We start from the raw sequence: 14,349 nt of genomic DNA on the forward strand, positions 1-14,349 counted from the left end.
TACCAAGCTGCGCGTTACGTCATATACGTATGGGGTCGCACCCGCTGCGCATTGCGTATGCGACGAGTGCACACTGCCATGCCCTGTGTTACGTTATAGACGTACAGTGTCGTGCAGCATATGCCATTCCCTCATTTTTTTTGTCTCAAAACTATATCTAAATAACTTTAAAGTGTATATGAGAGCAAGCGATAATTAAAAATATTTTAAACATTTATATATTTCTACATGTAATACACTTATATTATAGTAAATATATTTTCTCAAAATCTCGTCGGGTGCGTTCTCCTTGCACGCTAGGTGCACGATTGCCATGTGACCATAAAAAAACATTTCATTAGTTCATAACATTTCCCATTGTAACAGTTGGAAAACGCCACCCATTTTAGTATCTGTACAGCTTTTGATGAGATAAACCTCTTCTGCTTAGAGAGCTTTTTTCTAAACTTTTTGGAATGTACATATATCTTACACTACACACAACATGCAGCGAGCCCTCTTCAAGATGGGATGCATAGTCTTCATGGCCCGCACCCGTACGGCGCCTATCTTCATCAACTCCATGATCACCCACTACATCCCCTGCCGTGATCTCTGATCTTCCAGCCAGCTTCTTCTCAGCAATCCCCGCTTCCGCAAGACCAGAGCAGGTGGCACTAGGTTTTCCACTCTTGCCCCCCGTTTCTGGAACAGCCTTCCTCTCACCATCAGGTCCATCTCTGAGTATCTACATTTCCGTAAGGCGCTCAAAACTCATCTGTTTGCTCAAGCCTTGGCTACCCAGTAATCCCCTGGTGCTTCACTCATCCGCCTCTGTCAATCACCTAGCGGTAAGAAGCCGCTTGGTCACAGTGCTCTTTATAAATATTTTCAACTTTCAACCAACATCTTCATCAATATTCATAAAGTAGCCTTCCACCTGTGATAGCCATACACCTGAAAGTTACATGATCAAAGTTTTCTCCACTACCAGAGGGAACATGGTTGCATATGCTGTCCACGGCACAATGTAATGTAGTACAGCCCAGAGACAGTTTCATGCATAGATAATGAACACACAGACACAGATAGATAGTGGAAGTGGGTACGGGCAGCGTCACATATCCAGTGACGTCGGTGCTGGATGCGTGTGGGGTGAGTTTAAAGCAGCCCTGAGGGAATGGTTGCTGCTAGCATCAACTTCAACAGTAATCATTGGATCACACAAAGAGATTCAATATTAAAAGAATCAATCATTTGTGCTGCAGTAAGGTAGCGACAGTAGATGTGAAATTATACAGACAAAATTCTATCGTAAAAGAACCACAGCTTGTTGTATACTGAGACACAATCAATAGATCTGAAATAATACACAAAACGATTATATCATAAACACTCCATCAGTTCTAGTGCACTCACATAGCCACATCAAAAGCATTCAGCATGTGCACTGCCAGCGATGATGCGTGCTGCGAGTGGGCCGTACTAGGAGCAATATCTGTTGCTATCAACACTGCATCATCTTCAATAGGGACTCAATCTGAATTATGAACACTGCTGTCTGCAGTGTAAGCCAGACAGAGCGGTTATCAAAGGCCCACAGCCATGTGGCATTGACTTGAGCTCCACAGTTTGCAGTATGCGAAGCAACTATAAAGCATGTGCGGAGCCAGCCATGATGCGTATGAGTGGTGCAGACTGCCTGCAAATCAGCAATGTCTTTTCTTACAGGACTACCTCATCTACAATACAGACTCGATCTGAATTGTGAACACTGCTGTCTGCAGTGTAAATTGAAGGCAGTACTCACAGAGACATCCATGAATACTTTTTCTCACTTCCTCTTCACAAAATACAACATAAATTACAGAAAACTCTGCAATAAATAAATCAAAACATTTTGATTTCCGATTTCTGCTGTCCACAGTGTAGACTATTCAATGTTCCTTTGCACTTGCAAGATACATTTGGTCATTGTACTAAACCTATAAGTCATCTAAAAAAAATTCTTCAAGCAAGTTTACTAAAAGGATAATGTGTATATTTCAATAGACGTTGTAGTTACTTGACTACTGGATTCTGTAATTAAACAATCACCACATGATCTGAATAGTGAACACTTCTGTCTGCAGTGTAGGCCAGCGAGATCAGTCAGGGAGGACCCACAGCTACGTAACGTGGACTTGAGTTCCCCAGTTTGTCATAAGCAAAGCAACAAAAAGTGTGTGCGGAACCTGTAATGATATGTATGCATGGTGCAGACTAAGCGCACTCGAGCAATGTCTTTTCCTACAGGACTGCGTCATTTACAATAGCAACATGATCTGAATTGTGAACAGTGCTGTCTGTAGTGTTAATTTAAGGCAGTACTCACACAGACAACCATGATTACTTTTTCTCCCTTCCTCTTCACAAAATACAACAACATAAATTACAGGAAACTCTACAATAAATAAATCAAAACAATTTGAATAGCGATTTCTGCTGTCCACAGTGTAGACTAGTCAGTGTTCCTTTGGACTTGCAAGATGAATTTGGTCATTGTAGCAAACCTACAAGTCATCTAAAAAAAGTTCTTTAAGCAAGTATACTAAAAGGATATATTGTATATTTCAATAGACATTCTAGTTACTTGACTACTGGATTCTGTAAATAACCAATGACCACTCAATTTAAATTTTGAGCCCTGCTGACCGCAGTGTAGGCCAGAGGCACTATTCATTAAAGCCTCACAGCCACGTACCGTTCAACTCGAAAGCATGGAGTTGGTTGCACCAGATCGGAGGGGGTACACAGAAAAAATTACAGACTTGAACTTCTGACATCCTCAATCATAGAATCAAAACCCTGTTTCACTGTTCGGACCTGCTGTATCGCGGTGTACTCCACCAACTGGTGTCAACCAAGCACAATAATCATGTGCAACAGTTAGCTACACAAGCACAGAGTCTGATGCTCCTCAACAGAGGGAGTTCTATGAAAACCAAGCAACAAGTAATATCAGACATCTTCCATTGTGGGATCAAGACACTGTTCCACGGTTGAGACCTAGAGTAGGTTGCACCTGGTCGAAGGGAGTACCTTCCTCTCCACTCTCAGATGCAGTTCTAGCACCGTCCATTGTGGGATCAAGACACCGCTCCACTGTTGGGACCTACAGTTGGTTGCACCTGATCAGAGGGGTACACCGAAATTATCACAGACTTTAACTTCTGACATCTTCAATCATAGAATGAAGACCCCGTTTCACTGTTCGGACCTGCTGTACAGCGGTGTAGTCCAGTGACTGCCATGAGCCAAGCCCAATAATCATGTGCAGCAGTTAACTACGGAAGCACAGAGTGTGATGCACCCCAATGGAGGGAGTGCTGTGAAAAGCAAGCTGCAGATAATATCGGACATTGTCCATTGTGGGATCAAGACATTGTTCCACTATTGGGACCTAGAGTTGGTTGCACCTGTTCGAAGGGAGTACCTTCATCTCCAGTCTCAGATGCAGTTCAAACATCGTCCATCCTGCGATCAAGACACTGTTCCACTGTTGGGACCTGGAGTTGGTTGCACCTGGTCGAAGGGAGTACCTTCATCTCCACTCCCAGATGCAGTTCTAACATCATCCATTATGCGATCAAGACACTGTTCCTCTGCTGGTACCTGTTGGACTACTGTGTTAGTAGTATACAGAGCACTCCATGGTTCTGGGCCTCAGGCTGGGCGCTGTGTGCCTGTGTTGCGGTAGCCCTGCGTTGATCTCAGGAACCTCCCGACCTCGCAGACCTCGGCCCAGGAGCTTCCGCCGGCATGTGGTGGGCCCTCTTTCACATGATTCGGTAGCAAAAGGTAAACTGTGTAGCATATGTGCCTCGCAGCGGCCATGACTGTTTCTGGATACCAGCAGGCTGAGAGCATCATTCACGCAGCCACCTTCGCTCACGGGGTCAACCTCATTGCAGTGTAAGCTGCGCAGACCTGACAGACACTTTCGCCATTCCTGAGCAAAACTACTCCCACAGAAACGTGCCTTTTATTCTTACCTCTGTTCTAGCCTGTGTACGCCGAGCCAGCCCACTACGCTAAAGATTTGGGGGGGAGGGGGTACGTACATGCTGTCTTTTTGTAATCTTCCCTACTGGAGGTATTATCATGGTTGCGTCCACTGTCAAATTCACTCAATAGACCATGAGTGTATGTTCACATGTACATGTCTGTGCTCTGCATACTCAAGTCTGTCCGGCACATCCCCTCAACACTTTGCATTGTATACTTTTATAATCGAGAATCACTTCCCACCTTTGCACATACTTTGCTCCCATCTCTCCACGCATTCTGCATCATGTGGCAGAGGTGCCATGCCATGTTTGGTTTGTACACTTGGCTTGCCACTGTTCCCACAGTACGTAGTGTTGTTGTGTCTGCTGGGTGTACATGTTGTTTGTCATGTTGCATGTGATCATATAAGGTAGCATGTTTATTCATGAGCAGTGGTTTCTCCCATTTACATATCACTGTCGGAACTTTTTCTCATAGTAGTAGAAAAGCTTTTATTCGACATTTTGTCATAAAGCCAACACACTTAAAATTCATACATACATAATCATGATATAAAATTAGGTTACAGTTAGCAAAACATTCATAGTGCAAAAAAGTGCAATACGTGCGGGTCCCGGACCATCATCACAAATCAATTGTAATTTTAAAGTGATTCATTACTTATGCGCTATTGATAAACATACAATCGAGCTACCTTACAAGACCAGATATTAAAAACGGCTTAATACAATTATAAATAATTAAAAATGCCAGCAATAAAAACACTTTTATATTCTACATATTCATTCCAAATTTCTTTCTAATCAAGCTGACACTATGGAGATACCTACTCACACCAAATGTTATCAGCCTAGTGGTTGAGGACCTAAGTATCCGCTCTGCCTCTTTGTGCGACCGTGTGCCCAAATTTTTACAAAGGGGTATGATCCATTTCTTACGTTGTAATTTGTATACCGGGCAAAAAAAGAGTATATGAGCCTCGTCTTCTTTTTGTTTCAAATCACACAATTTACAGATAGGTTCATTTTTAGGGCTTCCCCACCGACAAGTATTTGCATTTATCTGTAAAACCCCATATCTATATTGAAGATATACGGTTGTAGCCAAAGGTGGTTCAACTTCGTCCATAAATTGTTCAAATGCGGGGTAGTCCTTAAATTGCAAAAACTTGTGTGATAATGAACCAGTAGCACGTTCATATGCATTGATGTTCACATAGTTCCAGTAGGCAGATTTTACTTGTTCTTTGCAGATAGTTAACGAGGTGATTGATGTTGCTGGTGTTTTCCAGAAGTGTGAAAGGCCTATTTTTATAAGCCAAATTGATACATGTCTCAGCCACTTAATTGAATTAAAAGAGTCCAGTTCCCTAATTTCCAATAGCCCTGCTCTGTAATCAACGAGTTCCGGGGTAGACCATAATCTTACCCAGTAAAGCAATGGCCTCAACCAACACAAATGGTCTGTACGTTTTAGGCTAATGTCTAGATAGACTGGCACTAAAGGCGTTCTTGCTGGTAGCCTTAGTAGACGTCTAAAGAACACATTTTCATCGGTATCAAATATCTTTTTTGAATAGGGCCCCCAAATCTCGGCCCCATACAGGGCGGCAGATTGCGCTTTGGCTTTAAACACTTCAATCGCAGGGGTTATAGCTTTTGAGGTACTTCCACCATGAATTTTTAAAATGGGGAGAGAATTATGCTTGAGTGTTAGCCTACTTTTTTCTAATTGATTTATCCAAGACATTCTGCTATCAAGCCTGATACCGAGATAATCAAAAAAATCCACGTACTCTAATTTAGTATTATTTAGGGCCAGATTCTTCTTAAAAGTTTTAGGGGGATTAACGACCATATACTTGGTTTTAGATGAATTCATTTCTAACCCCTTTAGCTCGCAGTAGCTATTAAATTTGTTTATTAAATTTTGCAAGCCTTTTGGTGTTTGGGATATTAAAATGGGGTCATCAGCGAATAACAACGCTGTAACTGTGTAATGGCTGCCCTTTTCTGGCTCCTTTAAGGGGAAGAATAATGGAGAGTGACTCCAGCCTATCACCCCCATAGCATAGGGATTAGGACTATAGACAGGGCCCCTGCCTTCCATATATTAGAGTATTTTCGTGTCACTTTCCTTAATGTAGGGCTTATGAATTTAAGTTAGGGGATAGATATATAGGTATTAGTCATGATCTGCTCATTTGCTAACATGTTAGGATATTTTCCATGGAGTTATGCATATTGTGGGCTCCGTAGGCCTTAAACGGGACAGACTCCATTTTGCTTTTTGCCCGGTAGCTCGAGAAGACTTTCTAGGTGAAGTGTAATGTTTTAGTTTCAAGCTGTTGTTCGCTTGGAGAGAACCGGCTCAGGCTGGCCCTTATCGAAGGAATGTATTTTTCTCCACACCGAAGACACAACTTCAGGCCGGCCGGCTGGGAACGTGTCCTTGGTACGGGGAGGTACAAGAATTTGGTGGGCGGCAGGTTACTGGCCGTAGCTTTCCATGAAGGAACGGGCTTTGATATTAGCGAAGGTGTTAGTCAGTTCGTGAGTTAGTCCGTAGGCGGCATCTAGCCGTTAGCATCTCTGCCATTAATTATCTCATGGCGGACAGTCGCCATCTTTGAAGTCCGAGAAAGATTTAAGACCGAAACTCTCTGAGAAAGACTGAAGGAGAATTAGCGCGGAGCGCACTGACACAGAGAGAGAGAGAGAGACGGTAGCTAATAACCAGCAAGGTTCCGGTGCCCTGGAGGGAAGCAGACGAGGTTGAGCCTAGTGGTGCAGACGTGTACTTGTGACGGCTGGGGTGTGACTGCAAGGCGAGCCAGGACACAGAGACGAGGAGGGAACCTAGATGACTGCCGAGTCCAGACTTCATATTAACCAGGTGACCTCCGTCCTTTTCCCATTTAGTGTGCACTCTAATCTTTATCTTTTCTTTGCAGAAATTATGTTGCATAGTAATGTGATATGTGTGTATTGCCAATAAATATCCTAATTCTTATAGAATTACAGTGTGCCTCATGTTCCTGTTCAATCTCGGTAAATGCATCTTCTAGTTGAGAGTTGTTTATGTGAGCGGATGTGAAATCCCGATCAGGTAAATGGTGATCGAACAAAGAGGGAGTGAGTGGACCTTTGATGCCAGGAATAGGAGGTACATTATATAATTTGGGAACCGTATCAAAAGTCATTATTATAGTTTTATCCCGAGTAGATAACTGAGACATTGTCCTGATGATTGTACATAGGAATGTGGTCGTCGTTGATATGCGGCGTTAGTGAGAACGTTGGGGAGGATTACCAGCGTGGATACCCACAGGATTGTGGCTTGCATAAGTGAGAGCGCCAGGGGGGACACTGGCGTGGAGATCTACAGGATTGTGGATCGTTTGGAAAAGGGAGCATTGGGTTCTGCAGGCCCATTTGTAGTCGCACCGGATTGTGCGCAATATCTGCCCTAGGGTAGACCGGTCTGGGTCGGGGTGGCCGCGAGACCAAGCGATGTGAATAAGATATTGTAGAAAATCTATGCATGTGTATTGCTATTCCCCATCCTTAGGTGTGATTTGTATATATACCTGTATATCTATCCATTGTGAATACGTTCTAAGGAGGGAAGGTGAGTACGTTTTGGCTGGGTCATAAGGGGCCCCTGGGGGGCTGATCCCATCTAAGCGGAAAATCCAGTCATAACATCTGGCGTCACGAACTGTTTACGAAGCCTGTGTGCGTTGTGTTGTTTTAATCTTGTTGGTTTGCGCTCGGCTCGTGCGTATAAGATTTTGTTTGTAATTGTGTCTATAACTTTTTTGTATCATTATGTTTGCGAAAAAATCAACATCGGTTTTTAAGTTACCGATTCAGATTCCCGGCTGGGAATGTACCCCTTACGAGGCCTTGGCCCGTGAGTGGGCTGACTCTACTGGTTTGAGTGAAAATTGGTCTTCATGCTTGGAGCAGGCGGAGCCTGCCGATGTGGTGTCGTGCTTACAGAAAGCACCAGTAGTGAAAGGTGATGAGCTTCCTATTTTAGGACGCAGAGGTTGGATTGTTCTTAATGCATACAGAATACTGCATGAGAGGTTTGTTCAACTACAAAAGCAGTTTAAGGATATGGAAGGACAGTGTGTTGAGTTGCAAAATGCACATACTCTATTGCGTTGTCAAAATAAATTGCTTGCCGACAAACTTGAAACATATCAGACCATTGCCGAAAGAGCTGCAGTCCGTATTGCACGATATAAGTATAAACATCGTCGTGGTCGTGTGTCTGCACGTAAAGTGCGTATGGTTGTGGCAAAAGCTGGAATGGATTGGAACCCCGATGAGTGGGACGGTAATATCTGGGATTCTCATACTTCTGACTCCTCGGCAGAGGAGGGTGACAAGCGCGAGTCTTCTCGCTCCGGACGTGATTGTAAATCTGCTTCATGTACTGATATAGGTCCTCACAATGACCGTGCTCGTTCTTCCCGTTCGGATGACGTAACTTGTCTTGATTGTTCTACTAAATCTAAATCGCGGGCTTCCTCGGAAGCTCTTCCTGAAGTTTCTGCTCACCCTGTTTTTCGGCGTAAATTACAACAAGCCCCTGGTAACCCAGCTGGTATAGCTTTAGATTGTATTGAAGATTTTACTCAGCAGGAGGTTAGTGACATTTTACAACGTTTTCGACAACGGCCTGGTGAGGCCTTGCTTACCTGGATGGTGCGTCTTTATGAACTTGGCGCTGCCGGTATTATGCTCGATGCTGTTGATTGTTTACGGTTTTGCTCTTTGAGTTCTGATTCTACGATTCAAGATCATTTTCGGAACTATAATGGTGCTGGTCAAATTACTTTGCTCCAGCTTGCGTCTGACGGCTGTAATCATAAATATCCAACTGAATCTGATTGGCCCACTGATGAGAAACCGTGGTACACTTTGCGCGATGCGTCGCAACGTTTAAAGGAGGAAGTCATGAAAACGGCTATCTTTCTTAGTACTGCTGATAGATTATTGGATGGTCTTTTAACATCTTCTGTGCACAATCGCATTATCCGTTCTTCTCCTGTTGCTTACAAGCAGGTCATGATGACATTATTGATTAACCAAACTGGCAATCCTTTGTCTGCTGTGCTTGAGTCTGTTCGTCAGCTTGGTGAGCTGGGTGAATGGTTTAAACCTGAAAGACAATCTCGGCCTGGGGGTCGTACTGCTGGGGACTATAAGTTCTCTAGACGTGACATGTTTCTTGCTCTCATTGCTGATGGTGTCAAAAGGGAGGACATTGATGGTGAGCCTAATAATCGCTTATGGGATATGTTTCGTAAGCGTGGTTTAGATCGAAAGGAGGGTGCCCGTCGTGTGCGTAAGAATGAGTATGACCGTGGTTCGGATGACAGTGGTGATGAGAGGCGGCGTGTGGATTCTGATCGCCGTGATGATCGGCGTTATGAACGTGATGGTTCCCCTCATCGTAATGACGGGAAGGGGAGAGAGGATGATCGTGTGAAGGGGAGAGATGATCGTGTTTCCAACCGATGTAGAGATGAAAGGAGTTATTCCCCTGACATGAGACAAAGAGTGGATCGTCACAAACTCTCTGACCGTAATTCGCAATTTTTTGAACATGACTATAATCCGTTTCGTACTGGAGTCGGATATGAACAAGACGTTTTGATACCTAAGAAAACTGAGAGCATTAACCCTGATTTGTCTTGGTTGACGGAACGCGGGAAAAATGACTAGGAAATTGGTCAAGCTCCGGTACACAGGTGGGCTCACAGAGACAACAGACCCTATGTAGATATTGAGATTTTTTGGAAACATCGTAATATCCAAAGGGCCCGAGCATTAGTTGATACTGGGGCGGAGGCCACTTTAATTCATGGTAAATCAAAGAAATTTCGTGGACAGTCTTTCACAATTACTGGTTTGGGTGGTAAGGAAACACCCGCAGTTCAAACTGCGCTTGAAATTAAAATTGGTAGGATTCCTCGTAGAGAATACGCTGTGTTAGTCGTACCACTTTTGGAATATATTATTGGAATTGACATTTTGAAAGGCATGACTTTGTATTTGGATGATGGTTGTTATCAATTTGGATCTAGACAGTACATTTCGACCAGACCCGTTCGGGTTGGCCGCTTGCGAATGCCACCTATTAAAATCCCTTTAGCTACGAAAGTGATTTCTCAAAAGCAATATCGTATTCCAGGTGGTCATGAAGAGATTACTGCTACAATTCAGGATTTGGTTGACGCGGGAGTCATAACTCCGGTCACATCTGCATGGAATAATCCCGTTTGGCCCGTGCGCAAAAGTGACAATTCTTGGCGCATGACTGTTGATTATCGAGAATTGAACAAGTACACACCTAAATTGACTGTTGCAGTGCCTGACATTGTCACGCTAATTCAGAGAATTCAAAAGCATCCTGGTACGTGGTATGCTTCTATTGATATTGCTAATGCTTTCTTTTCGATCCCGATTGACCCTGAATGTCAGGAACAGTTCAGTTTTACATGGAATGGACGTCAAATGACATTCCGGAGTCTTCCTCAAGGCTATGTGCACAGTCCTACGATCTGTCACCGGCTGGTGGCGGAGCATTTGTCTGAAGTGTCTACGATTCCGAGAGTTCAAGTCTGTCATTATATTGACGACATTTTGATTCAAGGTGAAACGCAAGACGAGGTACAGTCCCATTTAGATCAAATCCTTGACTGTTTGCGAGCGAAAGGTTGGGAAATTAACCCTGACAAATTACAATCTCCATCCCAGAATGTGAGATTTTTGGGAATCAATTGGCATGAAGGTCACAGAGAAGTGATCCCACAGGTAAAGCGAAAAATACTTGACTTTGCAGTTCCCAGAAACAGGAAAGAGACTCAATGCTTCATCGGCTTGTTTGGTTTTTGGCGCCAGCATATTCCCCATCTAAGTCAGATTTTGGCTCCATTGTATCGAGTCACTCGTAAAAAGAATGCGTTTGAATGGGGTGAGTCTCAACAGACTGCTTTTAATTTGGCTAAAGAAGCGATTCAGTATGCCTTGGATTTGTGGCCCGTGTGTGAAGGTGATGTGGATCTGAATGTGTCCGTGGAAGGCCTGTATGCCAATTGGAGCCTGTGGCAAAAGCAGGGCAGACAAAAAGTGCCATTAGGTTTTTGGACCAAAAAGCTACCTGAGGCTGGTGAGCGTTACTCACCCTTTGAGAAACAGTTACTTGCTTGTTATTGGGCTCTGGTGGATACCGAGCAACTGACCCTAGGCCATGCTGTGATTTTGAGGCCCGAGATTCCCATTATGCAGTGGGTTTTGAGTTCACCGAAGTCCCATCGAATTGGACATGCTCAGGAGGCTAGTGTGATTAAATGGAAATGGTACATTCAGGACAGGGCACGTGTGGGTCCGAAAGGTGTGGCGGTTTTACATGAGCGAGTGGCGCAGGCGCCCTCCAATGAGATTGAAAATGAGTGTTCGGTTCCCGTGGTGCAGGAGTCTCCCGTTAAGTGGGGTAAATCATTTGATGATCTGTCCGTGGAGGATAGAAAACATGTGTGGTTTACGGATGGTTCAGAGAAGTTCATTGGTGACAAAAGACATTGGAAAGCTGTTTCATATAACCCGATCACGCAGAAATTATTGAGTACAACTGGAGATGGTAAGAGTAGTCAGTATGCTGAACTCTATGCAGTTTACCAAGTTTTGAAACAGGAACTACCTAGCACATGTCATATTTTCACTGATTCCTGGTCCACTGCGAATGGACTGGCGGTATGGTTACCAGCATGGCATTCTCATAATTGGGAATTGCATTCAAAAGAATTGTGGGGAAAGGAATTGTGGCAAGAAATTTGGGAGCTGCTCCCGCAGAGTACTGTAACGATCTTCCACGTGGATGCTCACACTCCAATTGACTCCCTTGATAAATTTTTCCATAACATTGCAGATGAAAAATCTAAAATTGCTGAGGCAGTGGTGGACATGCAAGATTCTGATTTGGCGGGATTGGCGAAGTGGGCCCACCAGAAAGCGGGACATTTTGGAGAGAAAGCCACTAGCAGGTGGGCTGCCGATAGAGGAATTCATATTCCTTTTTCTTTAATAAAAGATGTCATTCTACACTGTCCCATTTGTCAGCATTCTAGGAAAAAGGAGGTGCCTCAGATTGTTCGAGGCCACTTGCATCGAGGTAAATTGCCCGCTCAAATTTGGCAGATTGATTATATCGGTCCGCTCCCTATGAGCAGAAATTGTCAATATATTTGTACAGTTGTTGACACTTATAGTGGCCTTTTGGTCGCTTTCCCTTGCACGAATGCTACCCAAGTGAATACCATTAAAACACTGGAGCTACTTATTCTGTACTATGGTGTCCCATTCCAAATTCAATCAGATAACGCATCCCACTTTCGTGGAAGATTGGTGCAGGAATTCTGTGCGGAAAATAATATTGATTGGGTGTTCCACATTCCATATTACCCACAAGCTTCAGGACTGATTGAGAGAATGAATGGTTTGTTGAAAGAACAGTTGCGCAAATTGACTGATGACCGATACAGCCAGTGGAGGGATGTCTTGTTTCAAGCTTTATTAATTTTAAATAATCGCCCTTTGTTACATGCTGAATCCCCTTTAATGCGTTTGTTTCCTCCAAATGTTGATGTGAAGCCTAATTCTTTATCAAACACTGTCATGTATTGGGAAATTACCCCCGGTGCTTTGGCTCCATGTAGAGCGACCCCAGGTTCCGCAGGCCTCGACCTGCATGCTTTAAATGATGCAAAATTTCCAGGAAAAGATCGAATCATTGTTGAAACTGGCATTGGTGTCTGTATTCCTGCCGGTAGTTTTGGATTAATTGCCCCTAGATCTGGCCTGGCCCTGAAAGGTGTACAAGTGCTCGGAGGAGTAATTGACAGTGATTATCAGGGAGAGATTAAGGTTCTCCTGCTTAATAGCAGTGAGACTGATTTGTTCATTAAAAAGTCTGACCGTGTTGCTCAATTACTGATTATGCCTGTCTTCAGTGGTGAGATCAAAAAAGGCTCTGCCCCAACATTGCTAACTGTGCGAGGACAAAAAGGCTTCGGATCATCTGATCTTCCTGGAGCTAAGATATGGGTGCAATCGCCTAAAAATCCTCCTGAGCAGGCTGATATTATTGCGACCGGTCATGACAACACCGTTTTGGTGATGAAGCCAGGGAAAGATGGCTGGGAAGCTGTCCCAGCTGATAAATGTTACTTACGAGAATGATTAAGGCCTGTGTTTATATTCTTTCAGATCATTCTCTGGACTGCTGCTGCAGGATGTGTCGGCGCTGGACTCCTTTTGGCCTGCTACGCCGGGAGAGGAGAGGATCCACCGACGCCGGTTGATGGGATAATGCGAGCTCCGCGGTCCGCGTGGGCCGCCTCGTCCAACTTCTGGATTACACTCGCAAAGCGGGTGACGAACTCTCCGCATTTCTGTCTTACCCCAATGAAATCTGTCACTGACATTTTAGAGACCTGTTTGGTTGCCGTCCCTGCATCTACTGAGACTTTGCGACATATTTTTAATATTTCGAATGCCCGACCTAATGTTATTCTGGGCGACTTTGCGGCCCACGAGTTTTGTCCTTCATGTACTGCTCTCCCAGACCTTGATATCCCTATTCACTCCCGAATTACTACTTTTAATATTACCCCTGGAGACCTATGTTTTATGATGACATGTGACCCTAAGGCTATCACTGAATGCTTAAAATTAAAGATTCAGGCCGCTACTTCTTTTTCAGCTCATCAACGGTTGCTGTGTTTAAAGAGACTTCCGAATTCGTGTCTTTCTGTAAGAAACAATATGACATGTCAACGTTTATTAGTTGCCCCTAGTTATTATCGTTCGATGTTATTGCCAGCTGGATGGCTGTTCTCCTGCGGGAATTCATCTTGGCCCTATATTCCTGCGAATATTTCTGGTGGCCCATGTGCCATCACTAGATTGAGCCTATTAATGTTTTCCTCACATCCTAATTCACATTCCCGTATTGTACGTGATTCAATGTCATTGCGTGAGGATTGTGATTCCTCTGTTCACCTCTTTTCTAAATCTGAATACCTTGGTTTAGCTTTTTCTATTATTGGAGTGCCTGCTTTGGCCGTTTATAATGCCAAGACAATCGGCAAAATGGCCTGTTGGATGGTTAAATCCATCAATCAGACATCTACTGTCTTATCTGACCTTTTATTAGATGCCCAAGGCGAACGTAGAGCGATTTTACAGAATCGCGCTGCCATTGACTATCTTTTGTTGAAACATGGACATGAATGTTCTGATT

The sequence above is a fragment of the Lissotriton vulgaris genome, chromosome 3_1, assembly GCF_964263255.1.
Source record: "Lissotriton vulgaris chromosome 3_1, aLisVul1.2, whole genome shotgun sequence".
Classification (NCBI taxonomy): Eukaryota; Metazoa; Chordata; class Amphibia; order Caudata; family Salamandridae; genus Lissotriton; species Lissotriton vulgaris.